General features: G+C 38.5%; 1 long non-coding RNA gene across 1 annotated transcript; it reads left to right on the top strand.

The window, feature by feature from the left end:
* Positions 1-105: 105 nt before the first annotated feature.
* Positions 106-6,757, top strand: LOC109293282. Its single transcript, XR_002096291.1, has 3 exons — positions 106-2,142; positions 4,607-4,828; positions 6,600-6,757. It is a non-coding gene; the product is annotated as an uncharacterized LOC109293282 (long non-coding RNA).
* The last annotated feature ends 1,801 nt before the right edge of the window (positions 6,758-8,558 follow it).

The following is an 8,558-nucleotide window of genomic DNA, read 5'->3' as shown; positions in this document are numbered from 1 at the left end:
GCGGCCCCCCTCCCCCCGCGGCACCGGGGGCACGACAAAACCACAACCATTCTCTTTTCTTTACTCTTATTTTTTTTTTTTTTTTTTTTTTTAATTAATTGCAAGAGCTATCTGTATACCCATACAGTGCTGAATTTCTGCCTTATTTTTCTGTTTGTGTATATGTACGTATATATGTTATGAGATTAGTAAAAAAATCTTATTTTTTAAAGTTGTCAAGTAAGATTTGTGGTGACTGAGAACATCAGAAGTTAATTAAAGTAATTGCAATGTAGGCAGAAATTTAAGCGTACAGATTTTTTTTTCATTAAAAAAATTGTACGTAAAATGTTTTGCATGTCTCCCAAGTTTTTGAAATCTAAACGATTGACAGTGTCCTGTTATTTTGATAAACGTCTTCTGTGCATAAAATAATCATCACATCCTGAATTTATTAAAGGGCTGAATATTCAAAGAGCATGCAAACGAAGACCCAGAAAAGCTACCAGTAAGGGAAATGGCTACATCTGTGAAAGAAAGGTACAATAAAAAAAATAGGTAGAATTAAGTTACTAAACAGTGATGCCTCCTGTTAGCTGTTCTGTTTAAGGAACATTATCTTTTACCGTTATCTTCCGAAGAAAAATAATGCACGGCACATGCAATTCTGTATGGTTTATTCTAGGTTAATATTGCTGTACTTTACACATTCAATAAACAGAGACATTTGGTTTGTGGTTTGAAAAATTGCCAGAGAGATAAATTTGGTAGCAATGAGTGCCAAAGTGCCTTCAAGTCTTTTTACCTTAAGTTGAGGGTAGTCAGTACCCTACTGAATCAAGCTCATAATTTGTAATAATCTTTCCTTCTTTCCACATAAGCACTAGCAATTGCACCATAAGCCACATGTAGTGCACCTCGCATTGCAGAAGCTAGTAATAAGGGAGCAACATGATGTGTGGTAACAGGACACCCCAGGAACCAGTCTAGTATCACAGTCAGTTCTTCTGGTAAAAGTTGTTTTAGTCACGGTTTCTTAAGTTACAGTCTGCTGTCTATTTAAATATAATTCATTGACAGTGCTGTTGTTCCGTTGAAGGTCTAGAGTTTTTTTTACGTTATTTGTTCTTACAGTTTCAGAGCCACATGCTGCAGCCCATGGCATGAATATGGCTGGTGAATTCTCTGCCTCTCTCTAGTTGAGTAAAAGCTTCAGGACCAGTCCCTAAATCCTATACCCAGGGGTTTTCAACCTCTTTTAAGGAGTGTACCCCTTCTGGTACACCTCTGGCAGGAGCGGGGGGTCTAGCACACGGCAGTGTCGCCGTGTCCAAGCTCCCCCACACCGTGGCCAGCTGGCTGCATGGCCTGCAGGGGGGAGCTGCTGTCCTCACCCCTCCGCCCAGCCCTGCTCCTGGGATGCAGCGGCATTTGGTGGTGGACATCCCCGGCCGCCCACATGTACCCCTTAGTCCCTTCCCAAGTCCCCCTGGAGGGTACGTGTACCCCTAGTTGACAATACCTGCTATACCCCAAAACTGTCTCAGAGGAATGTCTGTCTTTCCAAAACGTCATACTGCAATTACTGTTATGCTATTTAAAATAGAAAATTAATTTTCATGTAGCATAAAATCACCCTGGCTGCTTCTTTAAGCATCATTTAGAAAGTGTCATCTGAAATGTGAAATATAGTTTGTCAGTCTTCAAATAATACATATTAAAATTTGAAAGTCAAAGCTGTCTTGAGAGAATAAGATGCCTGTTCTCTTCTATCTTAATTAAAGTCCATTTCTTAGCCTTTCTGAAGATTTAGAAACTATCTCATATTTCAATTAAGCAAATTATTTAATTTTTTTTATGCAGCACATATTTTTAATTATCTGAATGTAAATTTTAAAGCAATTAAAGATTCAAATGGATTTGTTCTTCCAATATTATGATTTAGTTTATTTCTTTTTGCAACAATTTTCATTAGCATATTGCCTAGTAGAAATAGCTTTTAATTTTAAGTAATAATTATGATCTACATATTTAGACCCTACATACTTAATACACTAAATCATGTGTTGCCTTATTGTTTGTGAAAGGAAACACACAGCCAGCATTGCAAGTCAGGACTCTATTGTATTGTTTGTGGAGCTGAAATATTACCAAAAGCAGAAGGTAAGACTTTTGTTAACCATTTTATTTCCCATTTTCATTTTTCATTTTGATTTGGGAATGAGGGAAATTGCACAAATTTTCTTTACCTCGCATCTCTGTATATTGGAAATATATTTTAGAATGATCATTAAATAGTTGATCAGATACCATTCATTTGCTTATTAAAAGGTAAGAAAGATTTATTTTTCACCAAAGCTGACTTTTTACCTGGGGCCTCATTGCTACCTAAATCAGCACAGGTAAAACCATGGATGGTTTTGCCTGGCAAACAGTATTTCTACTGTTACTTGCATGGACCATTTTTTTTGGTTTTAGAGACTGGCTAGTAAATAATGCAGTGCCAACCTGAAAAGTTGTAGCTTGCGGAAACAGCCTCTCAGCCATGCTAATTAGCACTGACAAAGGCCCAAAGTGTTATTTTTATAAGGAAAATATCACGGTTCAAACATGCTTTGCTGTGTGGCCATGTTTGTATTGACATAGTCCTCCCAGCCTTCCTTTTAATTCATTTGTCGTCTTAACCCTCAATTGTTGTGGGGCTTCAGAAACAGGTTAAATATTCTTTGACTGTGACTTGACTTGTGGTTGTGAGGCACTTAAATTCTGGGGAGTCCAAATACTGACGGATAGTAATAATGATTTTGCTGCCCATCTGTAGGTATTGCATGGTCATGTTACTATACCCTGTGCATGGGCCATGGGCTTAGCATCAGCACTCACTGATGTAGACATAGAGGTAATGAAGCATGTAAAAACCCTTAATCTTTAACCCAAACCTTAACCCTTCCACCAAAACATGATGCGTGAAATGAAAGTATTTTGAAACTTTGCAGTACTTCAGCATTAGCAGGCACCATAGTGACACCACCAGATACCCATCAGGGCCATTCTAGTGCAAATTTCAACTGGGTGCTAGTAGCCCCTGTTTCTCTATAGCAGAGAGTTGGTATGAGGGCAGTCTTTCTTTATACCCTCAAGCTTTTGAAGTCACCTGAGCTTTGAAGCCAGAGCCCCACTCATTCTCCTCCTCCACAGAGGACCGATGAGAAATGACATGCACAGGCAAATGTTGTCAAAGGGATGGAGATATGCTCCCTTACTGCAACGGTTTGTTTAGGGTTGATGCCCAAACAGGCTGTTGGGTTACACAGAGCTCTGACAAAGTTCTTTTTTTAAGCTACCACCCCCACTGAATCTGTTCATTCCTGTAATTTAATTTTGGACCTTAGAGAAGGCAGATGGAAATGAAGTGACAGACTGGTCTTCTTTCCATTTTGTCATCTGGGGAAAAAACATCTTTCAGATCCCCAAACAAAGTCTGGCAATAGGTCTCGTTGCCAGCATCAAGAGAAACCTAACTCATTAAGCGAAGATAAAGTAGATCTGGAGCAGAATCAAACTACCAACATGTCAGTAGAAACCAAAAGAGTATTAAAAAAAAAAAAAAGGGTACTTCCAGCAGTAAAAGCAAAGAAGCCACCCACCTCTACCCTGACATAACAGTTGAAGTGGGCAGGTCCAGGATGTTACGTGGTTGCCAAGTAGGAAAATCCACCCACCCTTCCTAATAGTGGACAGCTAAAGAGCAAAGGAGGCAAAGAAACCAGAAAGCAGCAGCTTTTCTATTCATCTGGCTGCTGCCGCATGGTCACCTCCATTCCCCCCAGCAACCAAAGTGGTGAGTAGAAGTAGATGTCCCCTTTCTCTCTGGACCTATAAAACCTGCACCCTGGCAAGCCAGGTACACAGTCTTACATGAATAGGGCAAAGAAAGCCCAAAGTATCTAAAGGCCCATCCATTGTCTGTCCCCATTCTTGGAGTTGCTTAGTTTAATTTTATCTACTTTCATCTGTACCCTTAAACATTAATTTGTCTAGCCTCCTATCCATCATATTATATAATCTGTAAGATGAAAATGTGTGGAATGAAACAATTCTGAAACTTTGCAGTACTTCACCATTAGCGGACACCAAAGTGGCTAATGCCAGCTGTAGGTTTTCTGCTGTTTAGACTAGCTCCCTGATGTCAGCTGATTAAAGGAAGTTAAACATCTTATCGCAGTTTTCTAAAATTAAAAGTAAATGACCTCACTCAGAATGGGTTCAGACTCACCAGTCAATTCAGTAGTGTTATAAAAAGGAAAAAAACTATGCATTTACAAGTAGGTTTGGGATACATTTAAAAAACAGAAAAAAGGCCTTGGTCCAAATTGAATTCAAGTCAGTGGAAGTCTTTTCACTTCAGTGGGTATTGGATCAGGGCCTAAAGTACTGTCTTTAAATGTGAGACGTTTGCAAGGGGGTGTGGGTTGTAGCCGTGTTGGTCTAAGGACACAGGCAGACAAGGTTCTTTGGGGAAATCTGATATCTTTTATTAGACCAACTCAAAGTTTGCAGTGCAGTCCAAGTGTACTGTACTCAGAACTGTCTATTAAAAAAGAATCTTCAACTTTTTGTATTTTAGGAATTTTGAAAAAAACTGTCTGCAGTAACACTGAACTGAAAGTAATCCAGAAACTCTTCCAAAATATAAATGTCAGAGCTACAAAGTGCCCTAGCAGTTGCATGTGTGAATTAGGTGACACTTCAGAAGATGATAACGTGGTGTTGATCATCACAGATAATGCAAGTCTTAGCCATCTGAAAGAAACTTTGAAGGTTTATCAGACTCCAGTTAAGTGTGAAGGTAAATCTTACTGATAACCAAAACATACCACATAATCCTTTACAAATTATTTAGCTTTAGATAAAACCTAACTTTTTTTTTTATTTCCAAGGATGTCTGTTTTTTGTAACATTGGTATTTTGGTGAAATTGAAAGATAACAATTAAGTCCCGCTTGACTCTTAATGCTGCAGAATATGAGTCATGCAGCGTTTTAATCAAAACAGCATTCCACCTGTATACACTTTCAGACTTTAAAATGGGGCTGAGCAGCATGAACAGATCTGCTTCCAGATCATATTATATAAAATATTTTTAAAGGTTCCTACATTCAGCTTGGGTAACTAGTAGCGTGGCTTTTGCAGCACTGTTCTCACACAAGAGGATTTTTTTAAATCCACGCTGGAGCCAAGCTTTCCCCTGATTGAATCTGGTTGTTGCAAACACAGTTTCATCTGTAGTATGGACAGGGTCTCAACATTGTTTTTTGCCCTCCTACAGCTACTGTTGTATGTTCTGAATCCTTTTTTCCCCTCACTTAATCTCTCCAGCCACTTGGTTCTTTAGTGTCTTTTGAAGAAGTACCTCAGTTTGCAATGATGTGATCAGTGCCACTTTATTACCAAGCTAAGGTTGGTATAAATGTTTTATCAGTGTTAATATTTTTACAGCCAACTACCAAGTAAAAAGATGAATGGAGTTTTCAGAAGTGCCTAGTTCACTTAGGAGTGCCAGTCTTACAAAAATAATTTCAATAGACCTTGTTTCCCTATAACGTTACAGGTACTTTTGAAAATCCCAACTCTTATCTACTGATATACCCGATTAGACCTGAGATCTGCAGTACTTTGGAATAAGGAAAGCTAGCCATCAGACAAATGTCTTCACTTAAATGGATTATATTTTGGATTATATTTCTCTCCCAGCCAGCAATAAGAATAGTAATGTTAATAACATCCAGCACCACCACCACTGCTGATTCTATACTTCTGTTTCCTAAATTTTTGGATGTTATAATTTCTTCAGGAAAAAAAAATGTCCTTCAGCTACTGATAAAGATTACCCAACAGCTGTAACAAACTTGTCTGTGTGGTCGAGGGATCAAAAATGTCTTTTCATCCAAAGATGATAAGGTTCATAAAAGGATAAATTGAAAAATGAGTAAAACACATGTTGCTCAGTCCGTGTCAGTCTTCTCTTTGTGTGAAACCCCCATCACCATCATGAAACTTGAATTAAGTGCTAACTAGACTGCATTGTCTATTATATATGATTTTGTCAAACCATTCAATTTAAAATTAATTGGTCTGCCCTTAAAATACCAGGCACCTATACCCATGCCAGACACGTGCTTCGATGCATGTTAATTGGCATGCATCAGAGTAGACTCGATTAATCGAGTCTCCTGGAGCATGCTAATTAGCATGCTCCAGCAGCCTCTGCATCACGTGCATTTAGCATTCTTGTGCTTCAAAATGGTGGTGGGGGTAATTTAACTAAAGCTCATCAAACAAGCTTTATTTCAAGCACCCCTCACCACCATTTTGAAGCACAGGATGCTGAACACACATGACGCTGCAGGCGCTTTAATTAAAGTAGCTCTGCTCTCATGAGTACACCCCCCCCCACACACACCAAGTTTAACTGTAAATGCTTTCTGACACAGTTTTCCCTTTTGTTTATTTTACCTACTAAAAACAATTTCAATTTTGTTACGTAAAATTAAACTTGCAATATTACTTAAAGCTATTTCTGTATGTCTGTGTGAAAGTTTTTTTTTTCCTTTTTGGAAGACATGGATGCTGATTTATCTTTAAATGCTATTTGGAATATGAAGGAATATTCTCTGACCAGCTATTTGCAGTGCAGGGCTTGCGTTGTCAGAGCTGTGTCTCCATGTCCTTTGGTGGGAGCTGAAATTACGGATTTCAGCCACAATGCACAGTCAAGGGTAAGTTCTATTGTTTTATATTGGTATTAAAAACAAAGGATGCATTGTATGCATCCAACATCTCCGAATGCAAGTTTTAAAGATGGAGTGAAATAGTAAAAATGTATATTTTAGTCCTTTATTTGACACACAGTTTTGAAATTGTTTTTAGTCCATTATTTAATAACTGAAGTAGTTCACTTTGAATCATAATTCTTTTTTCAGTATCAGTAGATAATTTGCTAGAATGTCTATAGGGTTAAGTTGTTATTAAAAGAATCTGAAAATAGGCAGCAACACCTAATAACAGAAGTCATGTGCTCTGCTTTTAAGTTTCAAATAAGAAATTTAATCTTTACTTTTGGCACTAACAAAATGTTAATCAGACCCTGTTGTACATTAGAGCAATAAACATCGCATAAAAGTAGTCACCAGCAAAGAATTTGACAAGTGTCTTATTTCCAACTGTACTAAATTGTCACTAGGTCTCCTTGCAAACCAAAAAGTAAAACTATGCACATTTTATGTTACCCTTGATGATTTTGGTTCCTAGTTTAGGGTAAAACCAAAGCGAGCAGTGTACAGGATGAGCCTTTCCTGAATTCCTGTAGTTGAATGGAAAGTTTTAGCACAAAGTTAGTGAAGACTGAGTTGGGATCTTAAGATTTTGCCCTATGCACTGTTGCTCCTTTTATAAAGAGTTTGCATTATGCTAGGGTATGTACAGGTGTTCGGAAGGGTTAGTGCGTCCAAAGAATGAGGTGCCTGATATAAGTTCACTTCAGGAGGTGTGCTAACGTAGATTGAGAAAGGGTTAACTCAGTCTCCTGAGCGCCTGCACATGGTTGCAGCAAAGCCCTGGGGCTGGGAAATCGCAGCCCTTAGTCTCAGTGCCAGGGCTGTGCTGTTCCCACCCCTCCCCTCACAGATCACGACCGAGCTATTTTTATTCCCCCCCACACCAACAAACTTTCACCACTGCTTCCCGCCTGAAGACCCACCAATCCCACCGCAGACCTGCTATCCCACCAGCCGCTCCCCCACACTGTGTCACTTACATTGGGCTCCCCACATGGCTCCGGGGAGCGGCAAACAGTTGTATGTGCCACTCCCACTCTGCGTTTAGGCAGCATAAAGTAAGCTGCGTGGACGTAGACTGGGTAAGGTGAATGGCTGTACGTAACCTTAAATGACAGAATATGATACACTGAGGATGGAACTTGTATCTGAATGGTTATGCTGTGTACTACTCCACAAGTATTGGTAGTTCAAACTATTTTACTTTTTAAAGCACGTTAGAATTTACATTAAATGAAAGATACCGGTACTATGAAAATAGAAGTGCACTGTATGAGTGAACTCGGCCAACAATATGAAATAGCTGATTATTTTAACTGAGAGAAAACAAATCCATGTTTTACCTTATTATTTACATTTTTAACAGTAGCCTTTTATTTTAGCGCATTTTTAAGTAATGAGTCTTTGTGCCGGGAAATCTCAAGTATTGTGTTTCATCCTTCTGATGGTTTCTGTTGGAGAAGTAGTTTGTACAGGAAATGTCAGCATTCTTAGTGATATTGCAAAGTAAAATAGACAACTTCAAGAAATGTTGATTTTTTTTTTTATTTTTTTTTTTTTAATACCAGGTGCGTCCTGTATAGCTATATAATCAGCTGCCATTAGATTTACATACTTTGTATTTTTATTGCAGTGCAGAATAAACAGGTGTTATGTTTTTTAGCCTACTTGCAGGTCTTAACCTCTTCTTTCCTTTTTTTAATAGCTGGCAGCACTCCCATTTATTGATGGTGTAGGATTTTTA

Source organism: Gavialis gangeticus, unplaced genomic scaffold (genome assembly GCF_001723915.1).
Source record: "Gavialis gangeticus isolate Ggan-Ray unplaced genomic scaffold, GavGan_comp1, whole genome shotgun sequence".
In the NCBI taxonomy this organism is placed as follows: Eukaryota; Metazoa; Chordata; order Crocodylia; family Gavialidae; genus Gavialis; species Gavialis gangeticus.
Note: the sequence above shows the minus strand (reverse complement) of the source record. Positions and strands in the feature narration are given on the sequence as shown.